The 24229-nt window shown below is 42.7% G+C and overlaps 7 non-coding genes and 2 pseudogenes across 7 annotated transcripts; 5 read left to right on the plus strand and 4 right to left on the minus strand.

The window, feature by feature from the left end:
- Positions 1 to 2949: 2949 nt before the first annotated feature.
- LOC133167556 (U5 spliceosomal RNA) lies at positions 2950 to 3062 on the minus strand. The gene has a single exon (XR_009718021.1). It is a non-coding gene; the product is annotated as a U5 spliceosomal RNA (small nuclear RNA).
- A 341-nt stretch (positions 3063 to 3403) lies between these two features.
- Positions 3404 to 3593, plus strand: LOC133167596 (U2 spliceosomal RNA). Its single transcript, XR_009718054.1, has one exon. It is a non-coding gene; the product is annotated as a U2 spliceosomal RNA (small nuclear RNA).
- Positions 3594 to 4162: 569 nt separating this feature from the next.
- On the plus strand, positions 4163 to 4326 carry LOC133167574 (U1 spliceosomal RNA). The gene has a single exon (XR_009718033.1). It is a non-coding gene; the product is annotated as a U1 spliceosomal RNA (small nuclear RNA).
- Positions 4327 to 4882: 556 nt separating this feature from the next.
- On the minus strand, positions 4883 to 5006 carry LOC133167558 (U5 spliceosomal RNA; annotated as a pseudogene).
- A 5672-nt stretch (positions 5007 to 10678) lies between these two features.
- Positions 10679 to 10869, plus strand: LOC133167595 (U2 spliceosomal RNA). The gene has a single exon (XR_009718053.1). It is a non-coding gene; the product is annotated as a U2 spliceosomal RNA (small nuclear RNA).
- Positions 10870 to 11981: 1112 nt separating this feature from the next.
- On the minus strand, positions 11982 to 12095 carry LOC133167557 (U5 spliceosomal RNA). The gene has a single exon (XR_009718022.1). It is a non-coding gene; the product is annotated as a U5 spliceosomal RNA (small nuclear RNA).
- A 9018-nt stretch (positions 12096 to 21113) lies between these two features.
- LOC133167593 (U2 spliceosomal RNA) lies at positions 21114 to 21304 on the plus strand. The gene has a single exon (XR_009718051.1). It is a non-coding gene; the product is annotated as a U2 spliceosomal RNA (small nuclear RNA).
- A 553-nt stretch (positions 21305 to 21857) lies between these two features.
- LOC133167575 (U1 spliceosomal RNA) lies at positions 21858 to 22021 on the plus strand. The gene has a single exon (XR_009718034.1). It is a non-coding gene; the product is annotated as a U1 spliceosomal RNA (small nuclear RNA).
- Positions 22022 to 22637: 616 nt separating this feature from the next.
- LOC133167216 (uncharacterized protein K02A2.6-like) lies at positions 22638 to 23865 on the minus strand (annotated as a pseudogene).
- Between the last annotated feature and the right edge of the window lie 364 nt (positions 23866 to 24229).

Here is a 24229-nt window from a genome sequence, read left to right on the forward strand (position 1 = left end):
TTCAGTAACATCTCTGCAAAGCGTATGCCTTTCGATTTATCGAAACGTGCGTCCAAGAGCTTTTTCATTTTTGTTTCCGACAGCATGGGCGAGTGGGCGTGTCAAGCAGTTTATTTACACTGTATTTACATTACTGTAGTAGAGACTGCAGCAATGTGGGCGTCACAAAAGTCTATGAAGCCGCCGTCACAAATATATTCTTTTTCAACGGAGTCAAAAGAAACGAGTCAATCAAAAATGTTACCCATGCAACAAATCTGAACAAATAAACATTTCAAAGATACTGCTGGCTAAATGGCATGTTCATAAATGTCGATACATTAACCAGAAACCTAATTTTAGTATAACGATTGGTCAATCCATAAATTCTAAAGCACACAAACCTTGTATTTGAGTGCTTTATTTCTTAGGCTCTATGTTTGACACCTACTAGCAGTTGTGTTTACATGTTCTGAGTTCCTATGTAAATAATTTAAAAAGTAATAAAAAGAAACAAGCCCGTCGCCATGGAAATGAAGGCCAGTTTTAAGGCTGCATTAGTGTGTCAAGTGACGTGCCGTTGGGTTGCTCCGGAAATGGCGTCATGTAACCTGAAAACCGCCTTTGAGGCGGGGATGACTGATGGTATAGTCACTATACCACTATACTCGCCTGTTTTGTGTGTGCGTGTACGTGTACACGCAGCCTGTGAATTTGAACATCAGGTATGTTTTCCTTGAAGTACTCCTATCACGAGTGATGGGTCGATGAGGCGTTTCGACACATTGCCAAACTTTATTGATACTGTGTCACTGAGTGCTGACATCTGCTGGACTTTAAACATACTACAGGCAACCTAGTTGACAGACTCAACTGACACTGATTGGATGACCTAGTACAAAGGTGGCCAACCCGCGGTTCGCGAGCCACATGCGGCTCTTTGGCATGGTTTCATACGGCTTTTACGTTCATATCAACATTTGTGTTTATTTTTCGTGCGTATTTGCTTCGCTTGAGTTCAATATGGTATTTTGGTCAAACGCGCATGCGCGTGAGGTGAAATCCCGCAAAGGAGGAGGGAGAAACCCATTTGAGGAGTGTCAATCTCGCTCTCAAAATGGCAAGGAAAAAATGCACAGCTAAACGAATATATGACGATGAACACAGGGCAGAGCGATTGGTTTTGCTGGCTTTTTAATGAATGGCGACTGTGACTACGGGGGCCCATTAGGTCCAGAAAAGCTGACAAGACGCTAAACAAGGGGTGGCCAACCCGGCCAAAATGGCAAGGAAAAAATGCACAGCTAAACGAATATATGACGATGAACACAGGACGTTTTTAACAGAGTTAAAGTTGTTTTTTGTTGAACGCAATGGCAAGCCATTCTGCCTGATATGTCGGACGTCATTAGCGCATTTAAAAGCTTCAAATGTTCAGCGCCACTTCAGCTCACTTCACGCCAATATCGATAAGGACTTTGCAAAAGGGACTGAATTTCGCAAGCACAAGTTTGAACACTTTGAAAAGTCAGGCAGAAAAGTAGGTACAGTTTTTCAAAAAAATTACGAAGCACTCAGAGACTGTCACACTTGCATTGTTTCAACTTTCAGCCCTGCAAGTTGAAACTTTCAACTGGCTTGGAACATTGCACGGGCTAAAAAGCCATACAATGAAGCGGAGTTCGTTAAAAGATGCCTCAGTGACGTGATTGAAATCTTGTCTCCTGAAAACGACAAACTAAAACGAATGGTCTGTCCCGCCACACATAGTAAGTGAAAAAACTTGTGTTTTTGTTTGTGGAATTTGTTGAACTGAGAGTTTGTCTGTGTGAGACAATGCACACAATGTTCATTGTTGAAAATGTGGTCTGTGGTTTTAGTACTGTAGGAGTCAATTTGTCATTATCATGTTGGTGCGTGACATAATAATCTCACACACTAAATTTGGCTGAGCAGAGGTGTGTGTGTGTGTGTGTGTCCGTGTTTGTGTGTGTGTGTGTGTGGGGGGGGGGTGTTCATGTGTGCTCATGTGTATGATGTGGCTCTTTGCGATGACTCAGGAAAAAATGTGGCTCTTAGTCTCTGACTGGTTGGGCACCCCTGACCTAGTATATACATTAATTAATTTAAGTAAATATATTTTATATTGTATTCTTTTACATATTCATTTAAATTTAAAATATATTTTCCTTTTTCGTTACAGTCAATCAATAATGTGATCATGCATCATAACATGAAAATCAAAGTGAACGTGTTGTGAAAGAGGATGCTTGTGCACTGGGATTTGTTTTGTACAAATTTTTATTTCCCAATGTTTAGAAATTTAGCCTGTTGTGCTTTTTGGACACAATTTCTCCAGCCGTTGAAAACATCCGCTCACACAGCACAGATGAGGCTGGAGTGCAGTGTAATGGGTCTTTTGATTGTCCCAGTATCTGACTTGGGGCTGCTCCATAATTCTTGATAACTTCCACGTTGAACCGCAAAAGATCAGATATTGTTTTTGCAGATCCATCCCGTTGACAATGCGCTTCCTTGACAGGCGATATTGCTGCTGTTGCGGTCACGTGACTTTCTTGAAGCGATACGCGCACAGACACAGGGCTTCCCTCTATGAGCGCGACACATGCGCCGACGCATCGGTGTTGCCGGGGGTCCGGCAACACTAGAGCCTATCACTATTAGATTATTTGTGAACAAAAAAAGAGATCCCAAAATAATAACTAATAAAAGGCGATTATGTTGCTTATCATGTCATATCTCTTACTATCGTACACCAGGGGTTTTCAACTGGTTTAGTCCAAGGGACCGCCATTATCACCAAGAAGCAACTCGGGAACCACTGCTTTGGTGGAATATTATTTTATTTTGCACCTAACGAGGATAGCGCTGTACAGTCTATTTATTCAATAACTAATGATGTTATTTCTCGTGATTGATGTTTTCAATCACTCTTTAACAGCATTAGGTAGCTCCGCTTTCGCAGAGCATAAAAAAATTAACATAGGCTCTTGTTGTTCCTCCCCACGGAAATCTTTAGTAAAAGGCGAAAGCTTTATACGATCTGAAGAGAAACAAGAGTGAACTACGGAGTCGGGGCAAAACAAAGATCGGATTGTTTTTGGCAAATGACTAATTTGTTTTGTTGGTCATTAAAAGCTATTCCCATCAGGAGCTCAGTTCATCGTTATTCTATTGGGTCAACGTGAACCACGTGACACTAAACCTCCGCGAACACACGAAAGTCTGCAACCGATGCACAGGTTGAAAACAGCCCGGTGACGCATTATCATTCCAAACTGTTAATAGTTGAAGTTTGTTACGGTTGTCGGTACGTGGCATTAGTATGAGTCAATATATTCAAACCGTAACTTGAATTGGTAGTCTCTTTATTTAAATAGTTTTCTCAGACCCACATTTGGTTACCGCTTCTCGGCCTTCTGGCTAAGATCAAGTGTAGTATCTGTGCTATGAGATAAATATCTGATACGTTCTTTATCCGGGGACCATATATTAAATTGTTTTTTGGAACAGGGATGTGGGATAGGGGCTTTCTCCGTCCACTCCACGCATCGACCTGGTTTTGCAATACCTCCAGGAATGGTGCACCCCCCTCTATTGGTCAGATCAAGAATAGTTTAATTAGGAAGCCATCGCAATCCGTTAGCTTCATTCTCAAAGGATAAAGCAGAAAGTCAATAACCTCTTGATGGGGGTTTGATTCCAAGTTTATGACGGCTCGACTTGAGCGGCAGCAAGGATATACGTAGCCGTTCTAAAATATAATCAATAAAATAATGTTGGAGATTTTCAATAAATACAAATTCAGACCGTTTTAGGGTTCTCAGGTGAAAAGAGATGCATTGGGATGATGGGCATGTTTTTACTTCATTTATTATGGATGCTGCCATCACCACTAGATGGCGACTCCTTTTTGGAGGTGAACAAAGGCGTGGAGGCAGTAGAAAAAGAAGCAAAGCATGAACGTAATGTTTTTGAATGTATTTTTTACTTAATTTATAATGTTTTGGTTTTGTAATAACTAAAGGTGTACTATGTTAACAGTTCTACGAATGCTGTCTCATCTACTGAATATGTGTGCTCACACTTTTGTAGCAAGTTAGCCTCTGACTGAAGGTGGTTTGCGCGGTAAAGACGTCGGCCCCGGCGACTTGTATGACTCATACTTACCTGGCAGGGGCGATACCATGTTCAAGAAGGTGGTTCACCCAGGGTGAGGCTCAGCCATTGCACTCCGGATGTGCTGACCCCTGCGAATTCCTCAAATGTGGGAATCTTGACTGCATAATTTCTGTTAGTGGGGGACTGCGTTCGCGCTCTCCCCTGGTCCAATTGTGAATAGTAACGAAATAATGATTTAGCGCGTTCCGGCCAAGTATAAAACGCACCACTTGATGGCGACTCCGTGGAAGTGTTTACACTTAAAACGTGTCGTTGAGTCCACGCTTGCTCTGCTGCTCATAGCGTTCGGTTCCAACTCCCTTCCCTGACCCCTTTGTTTGCATTGTGCACGTTCTCCACTCTGGTTTCCTTCCATTTCCCCCAAACATGCATGATAGGCCCATTGAGCGCTCCAAATTGCCCGTAGGTGCGAGTGCGGACGGTTTTTCGTCTCTGTGTGCCCTGCGATTGACTGGCAAACGTTTCAAGGTGTCCCCCGCCTACTGCCCGATGACTGCTGGGATTGGCTCCTGCACGCCCGCGACCCCCCGTGGGGACAAGCAGTACAGAAAATGGATCGATGGACAATACAAAGTATTCGTCATCAGTGCTCACGCCCGGTGGATGAACTGAAACGTGTCTACGATGTTGATTGTTTGGCTACTATAGGCAAACATGATGTTATTTTTCGTGATTGATGTTTTCTTTAACAGCATTAGGTAGCTCCGCTTTGGCAAAGCATCAAAAAAATTGACATAGGCTCTTGTTATTCCTCCCCACGGAAATCTTTAGTAAAAGGCGAAAGATTTATACTGTAGATAATTGCATGATTGTGTATTGTGCTAAAAGAATGTCCCGCACGGCTACCGTAGCTTAGACGAAGAAGCTGCTCTGGCTCCCTGGATGTAACGCAACCAAGTGATAGGTTTTGTTCTCCGAATCCTCGTGTGAGTTTATTAAACTGCTGTCCTCTGAACGTATGGTGCTTGCTTCGACGCACATAACGACATGGTGTCAGAAGACGTCTCGGACCTGCCCTCTGTGTATTGAGTGGTGTTTTTTTTCTTCGCCGTGCTCCGAAGTGCGAAAGGAATTAAGTGAAGGCTGACTATGGCGGAAGGGTTCCGCAGGCCTGGCCCGCTTGTTTTTGAAGGAGACGTTGCCGAGAATTGGCGTATTTTTGAAAGAGAATATGACATTTTTATCGAGGCTGCACACGCGGATAAACCTGCCAAGACAAAAGTGTGCATCCTCCTCAACCTTGCAGGAGCAGAAGCCATTGAACGGGAGCGTTCATTTGTATACGCTGCGGAAGTTAGAGCGCCAAGAGAAAATGGAGCCGTCATGGTCCCGGCCGAGTCTCGGGAAGACCCCACATGTCTCAAACGAAAATTTCGAGAAATGTGCAATCCACAACACAACAAGACGATGGAAAGGCACAAGTTTCACACTCGAAATCAGAAGCAAGGTGAGACTATTGAATCTTTCATCAGTGATTTGAAAATAAAGGCAAAAAGTCGCCACTTTGCAGAGCTCACAGACGAATTGATTTGTGATAGAATCGTGTGTGGCATCAACAACGACAGTTTAAGAAAGGCTCTGCTACATGATAGTGACTTGTCCCTCGCTAAAGCAATTTCTATCTGCCGTATTTATGAAATGACCGAGGAAAACACAAAAGCATTAACTCTGCAAGTAAACCCTGTGGATGCGCTACAACAAAGCTCCAGTAGAGGGCAGTACAGGTCAAGAAATAAGAAAGCAAATCATTATGATTCAAAGAACATCACTACTTGTAATCATTGTGGAGGCAGCCACCCAGCGCAAAGGGATAAATGTCCAGCGTTTGGCTTGAAATGTCACAAATGTGGAAAGATGAATCATTTCAAGGATTGCTGCAAGTCAAAGCCAGCGTATCACAACACAGAAAGAAAGAGTTTCACAAAGAAAAGCTCCACTAGAAGACCAGTGTATCACGTGGAGGTCGAGCAAGAAAAAGAATACACCGCTGATGATGATACATACTATGTAGATGGAATTTCTGTGGACACTATCAATGCACATATGAAAAATAGAGATGAAGGGTTTGTCACTCTGCATGTGCACGGGAAACCCATCGAAATGAAGATTGACACTGGAGCGAAATGTAATGTAATGGCTAAGGACATGTTTGTACAACTCTCAGAGGGGAACATTATTCCCTGTGGCAAGTCTACAAATCTAGTGGCTTATGGCGGCAGCAAGATCGAAACTGCAGGTCTTGTCTCACTGTCATGCTACTTGGATGAACAGCAACACACGCTACCCTTCTTCCTCGTGGAGCGTGATGTTATTACACTTTTGGGATTTCGTGCATGTATGCGTCTCGGACTTGTCACATTCAGCCCTCACGTGCACCAGGTCGGTACGGAGACTATTACAGACTTTGTCAAAAAATATCAAAGAGAAATACAAAGATGTGTTCAGCGATGAATTAGGAGAACTGCCAATCACCTACTCCATGGCAGTAGATCCAGCTGTACAGCCAGTCGTGCGTCCAGCGCACCGTGTCCCCTTGGCGATGCAGGCCCGCGTTAAAGCTGAACTTGATAACATGACAAGCAAAGGAGTCATCTGCCCCGTCTCTGAGCCCACGGACTGGGTTTCATCGATGGTAGCTGCACACAAGAAAGACAAAGAAGAGATACGACTGTGCATTAACCCCAAAGACATAAACACTGCTTTAAAGAGACCCCACTATCCGATGCGTAGTGTGGAAGACGTAGCCAGCAAAATGTCAGGTGCCACCCTGTTTTCGGTGCTTGATGCCAAGAACTCCTTTTGGCAAATAAAGCTAGATCAAAAGTCATCCATGTTGACAACATTCAGCACACCTTTTGGGCGCTACCGATTTCTCCGCATGCCATTTGGCATTAACTCAGCAAGTGAAGTTTTCCAAAGCTCAATGGAACAACTGTTTGCCGGTTACCCATGTGCTGTCATAGTCGATGACATAACTGTGGGAGGTCGCGATGCTGCAGAACATGATGCTAATCTGAAGAAAATATTGGATCGTGCACAAGAGATCAAACTTAGACTCAACTCTCAAAAGTGCAAGTTTCGGCTCGACCAAGTCTGCTATGTTGGTCACATATTCACAAAAGAAGGTCTGAAAGCCGATCCAACGAAAACAGAAGCCATCACGGAGATGCCGGTCCCGCAAGATGCCCTAGCTGTGCAACGATTCCTGGGCATGGTGAACTACCTGGGGAAGTTCATCCCGAATCTTGAGAAATTGAAGTCATGTCTATCCAGCTCACCTGTCCTTTCTTATTTTGATGTAGGGAAATCTGTGATGCTAACATGTGATGCATCTCGTTATGGGTTGGGTGCAGCATGTTTACAAGATGGAAAGCCAATTGCGTATGCATCTCGCACATTGTCAGATACAGAAACCCGTTATGCGCAAATTGAAAAAGAACTCCTTGCTGTTGTTTTTGCATGCACTAAGTTTAAGGACTACATCTATGGCAAGCACACTGTCATTGAAACAGACCACCAACCTCTGGTCACTATACTGAAGAAGCCGATCCTCACAGCTCCAGCTCGTCTGCAGAGGATGCTACTTCGTCTACAAGCTTTTGACATCACCTTGGTTTATAAAAAGGGCAAGCAAATGTACCTTTCCGACACCCTGTCAAGAGCCCCAAACGGTAAAGTTTCTGAATTATCCAGTGCTCACAGCTCGTTTGAAGTCATGTCAGTCAGTTTTATCTTGACAGCCAGGCTTGAAGAGCTGAGAACACACACTGCCAGTGACCAAGTGCTTCAAACTCTTAGCAATGTGATCCAGAATGGATGGCCTAACAAAGAACGTCAGGCACCGCTCTCTGTCCGCCCATACTTTCCATACAGAGACGAGTTGGTAGTGGAAGAAGGTATTGTTGTTAAAGGACACAGACCTGTCATACCAATCTCACTGCAACAAGAGTACATCCAAATTATGCATAGAGGTCACCCAGGCCTTGAATCAACTAAATGTAGAGCCAGAAGTACAGTGTTTTGGCCCAACATGAACACGGACATCACAAAAGTACTACTGTCTTGTGCTGTATGCAATAGCACACGACCACACCAGCAAAAGGAACCGCTGAAAGCTCATCCTGTCACTACCCTGCCATGGTCTACGGTCGCAACGGACATTTTTGAATGGCATGATCAACAGTATTCAGTCCTTGTAGACTCTTACTCGGGATGGTTCGAAATTGATCTGCTTTGTGATTTGTCTTCAGCTACAGTGATAAAAAAGCTAAAGAGACATTTTTCTGTTCATGGAGCACCCCATACACTGATTTCTGATAATGGCAAACAGTACACAAGCCAACGATTCCGTGACTTTTCCAAACAGTGGGACATTACTCACGTTGCCAGCAGTCCCGGATACCCGCAGTCAAATGGATTAGCCGAGCGTGCCGTCCGCAGTGCCAAACAGCTCATGGAAAAGTCACACCGAGATGGAACAGATGTTTTTCTCAACCTGCTCAACCTCAGGAACATTCCTCGAGACAACACGCTTGGATCAGCTGCACAGCGTCTCATGTCTCGCCAGACACGTTCTACCTTTCCTGTCAACAATCTGCTTGTGCCTACAATAAAGGGTGCAGGACAAGTTGCTACTCAGCTTCAAAGGAAAAGACTTGTTCAAAAGCAGTACTATGATGCAACAAGTCGCCCTCTGGTGCCACTTGTGAGAGGACAAATTGTCCGGTTACAGACTGCAGAGGGATATGACCGCCTCGGGAAAGTGGTTCAGGCTTGCAAAGAGCCGCGCTCCTACATCGTTGAATCCAACGGAGGTATCTACAGGAGGAATCGCCGTCACATCCTTCCTGTTGCTGAACCAACCCCACCTTTGCACGCCGACTCCGACCATCACTCTCAACCACCGGTTCCGAGTACGCCAGACCCTCTTCTATCCAGTCCACATGCCCGACCGTCTCACTTCTCTCAGCCATCTGCTCACTACTCCACCAATGAGCAATCAACAACATCTCCAGCTGACGTGCCCACCCGAGTGTCACACGATTGTTCTGCTTATGTGACTCGCTCAGGTCGGATTTCTAAGCCGAATCCGAAGTACAAGGATTGAACTGCATGTTTGTTAGTTGCGTTTTGAAGAAAAAAAAGAAGAAAAAAAGTTAAGCTCTAAGGTTGTTTACATACTTATTATTACCAAGTGTACCTTCGTGCATTTCCAAGAGGAATAATTTGTTAATTCAGTAAATTTTATGCTGCCAGTTTTACGCAGAATTGTTTATTGTTAGACTGTCATGTCACATTTGTATATTACAGTTTTTTAGTTAACAATATTTTTTTATAGAGGCAATGTTCTAAAAGGAGAGGATAAATGAATGTCCCGCACGGCTACCGTAGCTTAGACGAAGAAGCTGCTCTGGCTCCCCGGATGTAACGCAACCAAGTGATAGGTTTTGTTCTCTGAATCCTCGTGTGAGTTTATTAAACTACTCTGAACGTATGGTGCTTGCTTCGGCGCACATAACGACATATACGATCTGAAGAGAAACGAGTGATCTACGGAGTCGGGGCAAAACGGGCCACCCCATTGCTGGTCTCACCAGATTAACAGGCGGTCTCACGCTGAAATTGCAGCAACCATTCCTTCTAATACAAACAATAGACGTTCATAGATTTACTACACTTAGAAGGACTCAACCTAAATAGACAGTCTAAACGAGTATGTTGTGTTCATCAATGTGTTTTTTTCTTGAAACATTGTTGGCCCACAGGATTATGGATACCTGATATTTCAAACAGCGTCACCTATCGATTGGGCAACTATTTTGAGTGTGAGTTTTGAACGTATAAACAGTTGTATGTCTTGGTCCGTGTACTTTTGGTATGAGAGAACGGGAAATGATCCGATTTCCCTGTGTTATATTCAAATGATTTCAGATTTTTATTCAACACAAATCGGGAAACAAAAGACGATCGTGATTTCCTCAAATGAGTGTTACGAAATGCTGGCATGGATTGGAATGCAATTCAACTCCACTGCGTTCGAGGGTTAATGTAAATTGCCACAGCAGGAAATAGGAAGTAGTTTGGCAAAGTGGGCCGCGTGTTTTTTTGCTGCGTGGTTTTTGTTCCGTCAAAATGTTCATCAAACAGCTATTGTGCCTTCGGTCCCGAAATGTATCCAAAGATCAGATTGTTTTTGGCGAATGACTAATTCGTTTTGTTGGTCATTAAAAGCTATTCCCATCAGGAGCTCAGTTCATCGTTATTCTATTGGGTCAACGTGAACCACGTGACACTAAACCTCCGCGAACACACGAAAGTCTGCAACCGATGCACAGGTTGAAAACAGCCCGGTGACGCATTATCATTCCAAACAGTTAATAGTTGAGGTTTGTTACGGTGGTCGGTACGTGGCATTAGTATGAGTCAATATATTCAAACCGTAACTTGAATTGGTAGTCTCTTTATTTAAGTAGTTTTCTCAGACCCACTCTTGGTCATCGCTTCTCGGCCTTTTGGCTAAGATCAAGTGTATTATCTGTTATTATCAGTTTAATATCTAATATGTCTCCTATCCGGGGACCATATATTAAATTGATTATTGGAACAGGGAGATGGAATAGGCACTTTCTCCGTCCACTCCACGCATCGACCTGGTATTGCAGTACCTTCAGGAACGGTGCACCCTGCTCTACTGGTCAAATCAAGAATAGTTTATCCAGGAAGGCATCGCAATCCGTTAGCTTCATTCTCACAGGATAAAGCAGAAAGTCAATAACCTCTTGATGGGGATTTGATTCCAAGTTCATGACGGCTCGACTTGAGCGGCAGCAAGGATATACGTAACCGTTCTAAAATATAATCAATAAAATAATGTTGGAGATTTTCAATAATTACAAATTCAGACCGTTTTAGGGTTCTCAGGTGAAAAGAGATGCATTGGCATGATGGGCATGTTTTTACTTCATTTATTATGGATGCTGCCATCACCACTAGATGGCGACTCTAAGAAAAAGGAGGTGAACAAAGGCGTGGAGGCAGTAGAAAAAGAAGCAAAGCATGAACGTAATGTTTTTGAATGTATTTTTTACTTAATTTATAATGTTTTGGTTTTGTAATAACTAAAGGTGTACTATGTTAACAGTTCTACGAATGCTGTCTCATCCACTGAATATGTGTGCTCACACTTGTAGCAAATGTGGGAATCTCGACCGCATAATTTCTGTTAGCGGGGGACTGCGTTCGCGCTCTCCCCTGGTCCAATTGTGAATGGTAACGAAATAATGATTTAGTGCGTTCCGGCCAAGTATAAAACGCACCACTTGATGGCGACTCCGTGGAAGTGTTTGGACTTAAAACGTGTCATTGAATCCACGCTTGCTCTGCTGCTCATAACATTCGGTTCCAACTCCCTTCCCCGACCTCTTTGTTTGCATTGTGCACGTTCTCCACTCTGGTTTCCTTCCATTTCCCCCAAACATGCATGATAGGCCCATTGAGCGCTCCAAATTGCCCATAGGTGCGAGTGCGGACGGTTTTTCGTCTCTGTGTGCCCTGTGATTGACCGGCAAACGTTTGAAGGTGTCTCCCGCCTACTGCCCGATGACTGCTGGGATTGGCTCCAGCACGCCCGCGACCCCCCGTGGGGCCAAGCGGTACAGAAAATGGACCGATGGACAATACAAAGTCGGTGGATGAACTGAAACGTGTCTACGATGTTGATCGTTTGGTTACTATAGGCATTTCTAAAAGCCTCATGATGTTACTTTTCGTGATTGATGTTTTCTTTAACAGCATTAGGTAGCTCCGCTTTGGCAGAGCATCAAAAAAATTGACATAGGCTCTTGTTATTCCTCCTTACTAAATCTTTAGTAAAAGGCGAAAGATTTATACGATCTGAAGAGAAACAAGAGTGATCCAGTAAACGTTAAGTAGATGTGAGATAACTTGCATGAAGTCTACTTAAACTAAATTTGAGTAAATATGGGATAGCTAAAAACTGTCTCGGACAAAAGCAATTAACAGAGAAAGGACTTCTCTTGAACTAACAAGGAACAAAGGTGTTCTGTTCATAACTAGTGAGGGCCTCTCGCAGATAAGACAAGGAAGGGAGTATAAGGACTGCCCAAGGCTAGCCGGCACATATGTTGACTTGAGCGAAGATATGTGACCTTCGGTTTCAGGCCGACCAGCGCTTCAGCAAAACTAATTATTCTAACATTTCCCTCCTGTTTATCACATATTTGCTCAAATCCTCACATCACTGTAAACAACCACCTCTCGATTTTCAGTTGTCGGATCACATTTCATGAGAACAAATTTACCCCCGGGAGGAAAATGAGCCTTAATAATCAACGTCAGAGTCGGGAAACAAATCGGACAGGTTTACCACAGGAACTTCAAAGATGGAGCCATCGCCAGAGCGACAACCCTCGTCAGTCGTAAAGTCTTCCCCTTGGAGCAATGGAAAAGTCTCAGCTGCTGGAGAGATAGCAGTTGTAATTAATCTGTTAATTAGAGACCGGAGACACGGAATACAACAACATCCACGCAAGGTCAAAACAGCAGAAAACACGGCAAGGGAGACTAGGACCGAGGAAACCAGGATACGGTACTTTCCGAACACGTTTAGCCAGTCGTTCCAAACCTCCGTGTTCACTCCGCTGTGTTCCCTCATTTTCCCATTCAAGGTCCTCAGGCCCTCAAGGGCCTGGGACAGGCTTCCATCAGCGGCAGTATTATTTGGAATAAATGTGCAGCATTGCTCACCAAACATGGCGCAGACACCACCCTCTTTTGAGAGTAGCATGTCAAGGGCCATTCGGTTCTGGAAAGCCATGAGGGAAGTCGCGGCCAGTTGGGAGTGGACCGCCCTGAAACCCGCCTCGGTCCAATTTCCAAGCCTCTGCACGTTGTAATGGATGTAGTTGATCCTGTCGACATTTTTGTTAAGAGTACACCACCAACACAGGGTGGATTGAAAACCAGCTGCTATCTGATTCACCAGCTTACACTTATCCGGTACTCCTCTGGGAACACCAATTGCATCAATTTCGGTCAGATCATCGTCGGCTGTCAAATTCAAAGATATTTTGGTTTTTACCAGCTTTTTCTTTTTCTTTTCTTTTTTCAGATCTTGGGATGTTGATACATATACAATTTAGCTTGACTACATTCTCTGAAAGCAATGGCTTCTTTTTTCTTTTTTCAATGGATATTACTATAAAGAATGCTCTGTCACACATTTCATAATCCAATAGACGTGATAGATTTCACACAATCTTTTATCAATGGTGACGGTACAACATAAAGCAATGGTCACAAACCCATACATATGACATATTCAATTTTTGTTTGTCTTTACAGCTTGTTTTGCCATTAGCAATCAATTGTTTCGTTTAGCAGTTTACTCTTATACTAGTTACCTGAAACAAATTATCCACATTCACTTTAGATATATTTATTCCATTCATTAACATCTACAGCGATTGTTGACAAAGTACACATATAAACATCATACTTTCATGGCAGTCTAGATCTGACACAGCAGATCATCCTGCAAAGGTCAAATTGATCTTTTAAATCGCTACAATGCGGCATATATATATATATATTTTTTTTGGAGTGATCAATATAAGTTGTTCACTCATCTCTCCCCTACTCATTATGACTTGGTTCCCACAAATATCATATTGCTGAAGTTAACAAAGTGGCAGCAAAGATAGCCACCTTACATGCAATACCGCCATTGTTCCATTTTCTTGTTCCCGGCATTTCTCTAAGAGGTAAGGCTCCCTTTAGGTCACTTTTTCCGATTGAACGTTACCTCAAAAGAAATTACCCTTTTGTAATTTGCAAGGACCACCTCAACTGACCTTTCTGCTATTTTAATGGCAGTTGACGTAATTATCAATATTCAATGTGGCCCTTCCCCCTTGGAAGAACACCAGTGTTTTGTTTTCAATGTTCTTAATGAGAACGTGCTTTGTTCTTTTTGCCTTTAAAATATTAATTATAAATCTAAAATGTAAATGCCAAATTTAAATCATCCTTAGTTTCCCACTTGGTTTTAAAACATGGTATTAAAAATTGTTGCCCAAACAATTTTTCATACGGGGTTAAACCCACAGTACTTGTAATATTTAAGTACAGTTTGACCAGGTCTAAACATTTTGTCCATGATCTTCTATTTTTTCCATGCACATTTTCACACTTTATACCAGTTCTGTCACGAGAATTAATTTCCGAAATCCCATATCTCGGTATTATTTCTTTACATAACGTTTTTGCCACTGTTAAGGGATTCAGTGTTTTTGTTGAAGCCAATTCAAACCATTTTGAGAATGCATCTATTATGACCAGGCAGTATAACCCTGTGTATTGTGTTTAGCGGATGTTAAACAAGCTCTACAAAAAAAATTTGTTTTTAAAATGTTTGGAATATGAATCAAATCCGTATGTTGTATAAAGCTGACTGACCTGCCCCACTATCCCTCCTCTTGAGCCATGTGACACGCACTATGGCTCAATATTGCTGCCAATTGGTATAGGTTCTTTGGTAGGATAGGTCTGTCTTCTGGTCATTTATAGATGCCATTCTCTACTCTTGCCCCTCTTTTTGTCCATGATTGAATTTCAGTCTATGGACTTTGTTGCTGCACATCTTTAAAAATGTTTCAGGAATTTAATCTGCTTCTTGTGTGTATAAAATTTGAAGCATCTCTTGCACCACAGCTATGCGGTTCCGTCTGCAAGCTTGTTACCTCTTGAATTTAATCAGCTTCTTGTGTGTGTGCCCTGCACACGTGCATATAGCTACTTTTTGTGGCAATTGGATTGCTTCCACAACTAGCTTAGTTGTAGTTTCTTGTAGTTTCTTTTCAATCAGTTTCTCATCGTTTATCACAAGAATCTTAGTAAAAAAAATAAAAATCTAAATGTATGTTTTATTTTACTCAATAGTACGATTTAGAGAATCCATATGTAGTAAAGTGTTGTATTACTACATATGATTTCATCTTCATTTAATTTTGACACACCTTTCAAAATGCCTCCCAGTGCACACATGCACACAAACCGTGTTCCACATCCTAATCTTTCCTCCCTCCAGGTGTCAAACCAATCAAGATAAAGATAAAAAGCAACAAAATAACCACCAGTAAATTAATATAATAGTCAATTCTTGTTTCTTAACTTTAACTAACTCAATCACTCCCTTATTCTCAAATGTAAAAACTTGTGTGGTCTTGACACAACCAATCGACTATTTCTTCTAAATTTAGCTTTGAAATGTTGTTATTTAATAATTTTGCTTCATCCAATTCCAGAAAGCAAGTTCTTTCCATCTCTCAAATTTTGTTTCATCAGGGCTAGGCATTAATGCAGTGTGGACCAGTTTCTGCCCACAAAAAATTGCTTGCCTTTCTTCTCTTCTTATTCTTTTCAAAATTGCTTTTGTTTTGCGGTGCAAATCAATTCTTTTGTGCACCTACATTAGCCAATTTCATCCTTTTGACACACAACACTGACAGCACACAGACAACACAAAAACTTACAGCAGAGACACAGCTCACCAACAATACCAACACACAACGCTGCGCAAACGTTATCCTCTATTTTGACGTTTTGATTATACCTTTTTATTTATTTATTTTTTATCTCATCAGTGCCTTTTATCCTTCATCTAAATAAGGATAAGCATCACTCTCTGAGAAAATCACACTGTCCCTGCCCTGCCCGCAGCCATAGCACCCCTCGTGTGTGTGGGGGGGGGCAGCATCAATGTTGATTGGTCACAGGCTGGCCATTTCCTGCAACAACCATGATGCCCACACGAGCATAGCAAAGGCCCACGTGGACAGCCCCGCCCCGCGACAACGCGCGAGCGCAGGCACGCTTATCAGTTTCACCTTCTCAAAGGGCAGGCCAACTTTGCTGTTGCCCTCCCCCATCATGTTCACCTTCAACATCTTTCAGTCTTCTACACAACATTTGCTGTCTCTTATTCCCATCCTATCAAGCCACCATTCTCGTAACTCTCTGCCACACACGCCTTATTTTCTCTATTGCACACACCTTGCTCATCTCAGTTTCTCCAACCAACTTAAACACATCATTGTCCACTTCTCAATTTCCCTATTATTGCTCAACAGCCTCCAGAACATTCTCCATTACTGATTTCTTCCATAGAACACACATCTCACTCGCACTCATACCCATTCATGAGGATCCTCTGCATGCACACGCACACACACACCAGCACAAAAGGATGACGCACAACATATAACACATAAAACGCAGTAAGAACACCTTTTTGCTCGTATTACTTGTCAGATTTATTCTCTATTTACTTTTAGAAGCTATTTGTAATTCTTTTCCATTTATTTTGCAAATTTTAACTTCAGTGTTACTTTATATTACTTTATCCTTTTAACACAAATATCTCCTGTATATTTAAGCTAATTTCTCTTTAATTTTGGCAGCCAGGTTACCACTTCATTACATGGAAATCTGATTTGATTTTGGCCTAGTCATAACTGTCTTTGTTCATTTGTGCAGTCACGTGCCATGTGACCGTTTTCCCCGCAACTCCAGCATTCTATTGGAGGTTGCACAACTCCTCTTCCTCGGCCTCTAAAGCCTTCTCTGTTGGGTATTGCTCGCCCTCTCTGGCCTTTCTGTCTTCTGCCTGCATTTTGGTAAAAAGCGTTACTATCCTGGTCTACCAGAAAAGTGTCTTTTGAAGCTTTCATTTGTTTTCGTTTTTGTTTGTCTATTACTACTCTTTCTGCATGGAGGGCGTGATTGACGTATTCCTCCCGCTATGATCTTTAGTTTTGAATTTGGAGCATGTGTTTTCTCTACGCGCTTCTCTACTTTCTCTAGACTTCTCCCTTCTTCTCTAATTCTGTAAATTTTGTTTTTCTCTTGCCTGCCTACTGTTAGGCCCAGTCTCATCATCTTCCTACCTGCAATACAGTGCTTTCTGAGCTCTCTCTCTTTCTCTCTTTCTCTCTCTTTCTCTCTCTCTTTCTCTCTCTCTCTCTTTCTCTCTCTCTCTCTCTCTCTCTCTTTCTCTTTCTCTCTTTCTCTCTCTCTCCCAAAACACTACATCATCAGATGCCTTCTTTAATTTCTTTAAGATTTATTTATGTTGTTTCGTTTATGGCACCTCTAAGTCCTAATAATTTGGTTGTCCCTCAAATTGATATTTTTTAACCCATTTATCGAAATTTCTAAGTTGGTCGGGATCCTGCCTTTCAATTATTTTCCAATCGTTACATTTTAGAGTATCTCGGATATTACCGTTTTTTTCCGTGTATAGTGCGCAATATTTTACTAATTTATTGTCCTAAAATCTGGGGTGCGTATTATACATGGGTACAAAGAAAAAAAAATTTAATTTTTTTTTTTTTTTTTTTTTAAATAAAGTCATGGTACAACAAAACCAACAACAGGACTGACCGACAAAGTCGTGGAACAAAAAGACAGGGTGACATTACCAAAGACAGGAACAGAATGACAGTAACACATGCAATGATCCAACGGTGAGCGAGGGGCAGACAGGACTTAAATACAAAACACGTTACATCGATTGAGGTGACACAGGAAGAGCGGGGTGACACGAACAGAAACTATGGCAACCTAGACACATAGCAAAACTGGGGACGAGACATGACAAATCTCCCCCGAAATAAAACTCACCTTTCTTCTTGTTTGTTGTCAATCGCGCATCGCATTCAGCCATCCTGCCCAACACACTTAGTAAAATTCATAATTGACGACACATCGTTTGATGCGATGGTGCAATCCTCGATGGTGTGTTATTGTCAAATATTGTTTGTTTTTTAATCTCCATCGCGGACCGGACGTCATACGGAGGCCGCCATTACAGATGCGCAGAACGGTTGCGCAAGACACGTCAGCTATATAAAGAGCGAGAGTTCAGTTCTCCACCTATTAGTTTCATTTCACAGTTTAATTAGCAGTTTCAATCAGCAAATAACAAAATGCGTATTACAGGTAATATTTTATTTCACAACACTTTGCCTTGTTCCTTTCGTCTCTGCTGTTCATTTCAAACACGCTCCATACGACCGCAATGCTCTTGTATCAGACGCTCGCTCGATCACCTGCTAGTTTGCCGTCTGTCACAATGTACCCTACACAAATCCGAAACATTTATTGCGGCTCCGAGTCACGACGAGGGGCAAGTTTTGGTTTCCAAGGGTGTTTTTATTCCTCTTCAACGTCTCTCCCATACAGAGCCGCCGTGTGCGCACGGAGCGCGGTGGTGCGTTTAGGGGCAGTCGGAGAAATCAACGCCAACAAAAAAAATGACATCCAGCCTAGTTAAGACCATACCAAAGACTTTAAAAATGGGACCCATTGCCTCCCTGCGTGTGTGACGATCTTTGGGACTTAAAAAAAAAAAAAAAAAAAAAAAAAAAATTAAAAAAAAAATTAAAAAAAATTCATAAAAATTGGGTGCGTATTATACATGGGTACAAGCTTTTTTCCAGCATCAGCATGCCATTGTTAGGGGTGCGTACTATACATGGGGGCGCACTATACACGGAAAAAAACGGTAGTTTTACTCTTCCCGTTCCCCATTTTAATCAATTTGGTCCCAACTGTAAAACCATAGGGGTTTCTAAAGTCGGGTGTTCCCAGTGGGATAACGAAAAGATCCTGTGGTGATTCTCACTTCTACCAGCGTTCTGGTGGAGAATCCTTGCCTATTGCGTCCACAGAACCACGTTATGTGTTCCCCACTGCTTTAATATGGAATACTATATCTAGTGATATGTATTCTCATTCACACTCTCATTCACACAGTTTTGCGTGACTTTCGGTTTAACTTCCCGCGGACTACTCTAACCCTTTTGAACGGATTTCTCCGTCGGACGACTGTGTCCTTTTATTTGAACGGAATTTTCATTTTCAGCTTTTCTGTAGCTCCGCAACCTACTTACTTGGACATCGCTGTCCTACACGGATTTTCAGTTATGCAGGGTCTGTGGACTTCCGTTGTCCTAATTACACACCTAGGGTTTTACAGGGCATGACAAGCCCTCGGCCGCACCACACTTTTAAACAAAAATAAACTCACCCTCTGGTTCTCTTCACCTCTGCACCTCGGATTGCCTTCAACCTTTAGATCCCAGCTGACGAGCAGACAGCCAGCCCTTGAAAAGGATTCTAGGACCCCACCTAGGGAGGTCCTGCCGCGCGCAGTCTTTCTGGATCTCTGCTGACGCCCGCTGGAATCCTCAGGTGTATTGGCATCCGGCTCGAAGGACCAATAAAATGTCAGGTCTAAATACCATCAGACATTTATTTACAAACTGGAAACAAAGAGGAGAAGACAACCAGTATTCTTTTGCTCGCGAGGAGAATTAGGTAGAGGGCCCAGTTCACAGTCCTCCACCAATTCTGACCTGCCCTACCGTCATCTCCTCTTTTTATATTGGGTTGCCCTGGTTACAAGAGGCGTTGCTACACTAAAGGGAGGGGCGAGTGTGACTGTAGCAACGCTGTTCAGCTAGCTAATAATGTTGTGTGGTGCGAGGCCACATGGCCTTGGCCGATCCGTGACCCCAGGAATGCAGAGTCTGTTCTTAAATGGTTGGCAGCCTCATTCTCGGCTGCAATCTCCAAACCTGGATGCCGTGTCCCTCTTGTGCATACACTCCAGTAAACGTTAAGTAGATGTGAGATAACTTGCATGAAGTCTACTTAAACTAAATTTGAGTAAATATGGGATAACTAAAAACTGTCTCGGACAAAAGCAATTAACAGAGAAAGGACTTCTCTTGAACTAACAAGGAACAAAGGTGTTCTGTTCATAACTAGTGAGGGCCTCTCGCAAATAAGACAAGGAAGGGAGTATAAGGACTCCCCAAGGCTAGCCGGCACATATGTTGACTTGAGCGAAGACACGTGACCTTCGGTTTCAGGCCGACCAGCGCTTCAGCAAAACTAGTTTTTCTAACAGATCTACGGAGTCTGGGCAAAACGGGCCACCCCATTGCTGGTCTCACCAGATTAACAGGCGGTCTCACGCTGAAATTGCAGCAACCATTCCTTCTAATACAAACAATAGACGTTCATAGATTTACTACACTTAGAAGGACTCAACCTAAATAGACAGTCTAAATAAACGAGTATGTTGTGTTCATCAACGTGTTTTTTCCTTGAAACATTGTTGGCCCACAGGATTATGGATACCTGATATTTCAAACAGCGTCACCTATCGATTGGGCAACTATTTTGAGTGTGAGTTTTGAACGTATAAACAGTTGTATGTCTTGGTCCGTGTACTTTTGGTATGAGAGAACGGGAAATGATCCGATTTCCGTGTGTTATTTTCAAATGATTTCAGATTTTTATTCAACACAAATCGGGGAAACAAAAGACGATCGTAATTTCCTCAAATGAGTGTCAAGAAATGCTGGCATGGATTGGAATGCAATTCACCTCCACTGCGTTCGAGGGTTAATGTAGATTGCCACAGCAGGAAATAGGAAGTAGTTTGGCGAAGTGGGCCGCGTGTTTTTTTGCTGCGTGGTTTTTGTTCCGTCAAAATGAACAGCTATTGTGCCTTCCGTCCCGAAATGTATCGGATTGTTTTTGGCGAATGACTAATTCGTTTTGTTGGTCATTAAAAGCTATTCCCATCAGGAGCTCAGTTCATCGTTATTCTATTGGGTCAACGTGAACCACGTGACACTAAACCTCCGCGAACACACGAAAGTCTGCAACCGATGCACAGGTTGAAAACAGCCCGGTGACGCATTATCATTCCAAACTGTTAATAGTTGAGGTTTGTTACGGTGGTCGGTACGTGGCATTAGTATGAGTCAATATATTCAAACCGTAACTTGAATTGGTAGTCTCTTTATTTAAGTAGTTTTCTCAGACGCACTTTGGTTATCGCTTCTCGGCCTTTTGGCTAAGATCAAGTGTAGTATCTGTTCTTATCAGCTTAATATCTCACACGTTCTCTATTCGGGGACCATATATTAGATTGATTTATGGCACAGGGACATGGAATAGGGGCTTGCTCCGTCCACTCCATGCATTGACCTGGTATTGCAGTACCTCCAGGAACGGTGCACCCCCCTCTACTGGTCAAATCAAGAGTAGTTTATTCAGGAAGGCATCGCAATTCATTCTCACAGGATAAAGCAGAAAGTCAATGACCTCTTGATGGGGGTTTGATCAAGTTCATGACGGCTCGACTTGAGCGGCAGCAAGGATATACGTAACCGTTCTAAAATATAATCAATAAAATAATGTTGGAGATTTGCAATAAATACAAATTCAGACCGTTTTAGGGTTCTCAGGTGAAAAGAGATGCATTGGCATGATGGGCATGTTTTTACTTCATTTATTATGGATGCTGCCATCACCACTAGATGGCGACTCTAAGAAAAAGGAGGTGAACAAAGGCAGTAGAAAAAGAAGCAAAGCATGACCGTAATGTTTTTGAATGTATTTTTTACTTAGTTTATAATGTTTTGGTTTTGTAATAACTAAAGGTGTTTTATGTTAACAGTTCTACGAATGCTGTCTCATCCACTGAATATGTGTGCTCAAACTTTTGTAGCAAGTTAGCCTCTGACTGAAGGTGGTGTGCACAGTAAAGAGGTCGGCCCCGGCGACTTGTACAACTCATACTTACCTGGCAGGGGTGATACCATGTTCAAGAAGGTGGTTCACCCAGGGTGAAGCTCAGCCATTGCACTCTGGATGTGCTGACCCCTGCGAATTCCCCAAATGTGGGAATCTCGACCGCATAGTTTCTGCTAGCGGGGGACTGCGTTTGCGCTCTCCCCTGGTCCATTTGTGAATGATAACTAAATAATGATTTAGCGCGTTCCCGCCAAGTATAAAACGCACCACTTGATGGCGACTCCGTGGAACACCTAAAACGTGTCGTTGAGTCCACGCTTGCTCTGCTGCTCATAGCGTTCGGTTCCAATTCCCTTCTGTTGTTTATTCTCTTACATAACCTTTGTAAAGAGCACCGATTCACGTTACTTTTGTTAGTGTTTTTATTTCCTTAACAAGCCTCATCACAATGATATTCATCCGCTGACCCAACACACCTCCACACCGCATGGAGAGGGGCAACAAAAAGTAGAGCATACCAAACAATGCAATATGCAAACGAGAAACAACACTTCCAAGTCAATACATAACAATTCCTCTCTTCCAGCTTTGATGCACCAATAATCATCAAATAAAAAAAATATAAGTACTATGTTTCTATGTGCTATTAAGTGTATACTTTTCTTTTTAGAGGCATTTCAAAATTCACAACAATTTTCAACATCAAATATTAACAACTTTTTTTTTTTTCTTTTAAAGAACATTTGTTTCCTTTCAACATTTATAAATCAAGTCTGTCTGGTGGTTTGCGAACCCTCTCAGGATATCTGCGTCCAGGAGGATCAGGTAGGTTTGTCATTGGTTTGTGTATGTCCATTATCTCTGGTGTGGACAGAAGCTGGAGTACTGTCCTTAGGGTTTTGTGGGACAGTAGGTGTTGTAGTTTGAGTAGCGGCGTTTCCAGGTGATGCGTCCAAAAGTTGATCAACATGTCTGCGCCAGACGACATTAGGCTCAACACTCACTGTATATGAGAGTGGTCCAGTTTGTGTCAAAATTTCCGCATGTTGCCACTTGTCGCCTTGGTTACGATAGTCTCTTGCCAATACTTTTTGTCCGATGTCAAATGATCTTAGTTTCCTTTGTAATTGAGTTGCTGAACATTGTCTGTTTGAAACATGTTCTCGGATGTCAGGTTTCAGGAGATCTAAACGAGATCTTAAGTTTCTTCCCATGAACAATATTGCAGGTGACTGTCCAGTAGTAGTATGTGGAGTGTTTCTGTAGGCTAGCAGAAAGTTGGCGATTTTCTGCTGTAGTGGAACTTCCTCCCTCCTACTGGCTTTCATCGACTGTTTGAAAGTTTGCACAAAACGTTCAGCAAGTCCATTCGTTGCAGGGTGGTGAGGAGCAGAAGTAAGGTGTTTTATTCCGTTGCTTTTCAGGAAGATCTGAAACTCCTCACTAGTAAACTGGGTACCATTGTCACTTACAAGCTGAAGAGGGTATCCTGTACGAGCAAAAAGCATCTGTAACTGGTTCACTGTTACAGTTGTAGTTGCTTTCCTTACAGTGAAAACCTCGGGCCATTTTGAATGAGCGTCGACCACAATAAGGAACGTGATCCATGAAAGGTCCAGCATAGTCAATGTGAATGCGTTGCCATGGGGCAACAGGCCATTCCCAAGTGTGGACAGGGGCAATCTGAGGTGAGCGTTGAGTCTGGTGACAACCTCTGCATGTTTTGACCAGAGTTTCAAGTTGGTTGTCAAGGCCAGGCTACCACACATAACTTCTAGCAAGACTTTTCATCTTAACTACCCCCATGTGCCCATCATGCAGCGAGTTTAGAACTTTGGATCGCAGTTTGGGAGGTACAACAACGCGTGACCCCCACAGGACACATCCTTGGGACACAGTAAGTTGGTCTTTTCTGGTGAAATAGTCCTTAAGTTCAGTATCTGCATGCATTGGCCAGCCATTAACAGTTAAGTCATACACTCGAGATAGCAGAGGGTCGTTTCTTGTTTCTTTGCTTACTTGAGCGCAAGTCACCGGAAGTGGTTCCATCTGCAGCGTGAAGATTTAAAGCAGGATCAGTAGCCTTCTCTGTCAGTGGTTGAGGAAGGCGAGGGAGACCATCTGCATTTCCGTGTAGTTTTGTCCCTTTATATTCAATGGTATAGGTGTGTGCTCCAAGAAAGAGAGCCCAACGTTGTAAATGAGCGGCAGCCATAGCAGGAACACCTTTCTTTGGACTGAAAATGGAAACAAGAAGCTGGTGATCTGTAATCAGCATGAAGTGTTTTCCATACAGGTATTGGTTAAACTTTTAACACCCCACACTAAGCTTAAAGCTTCTCTGTCAATCTGTGCATAATTACGCTCTGCTGGTGATAAAGAGCGTGATGCAAAGGCAATGGGGTGTTCAGAG

This window comes from Syngnathus typhle, linkage group LG14 (genome assembly GCF_033458585.1).
Source record: "Syngnathus typhle isolate RoL2023-S1 ecotype Sweden linkage group LG14, RoL_Styp_1.0, whole genome shotgun sequence".
Classification (NCBI taxonomy): Eukaryota; Metazoa; Chordata; class Actinopteri; order Syngnathiformes; family Syngnathidae; genus Syngnathus; species Syngnathus typhle.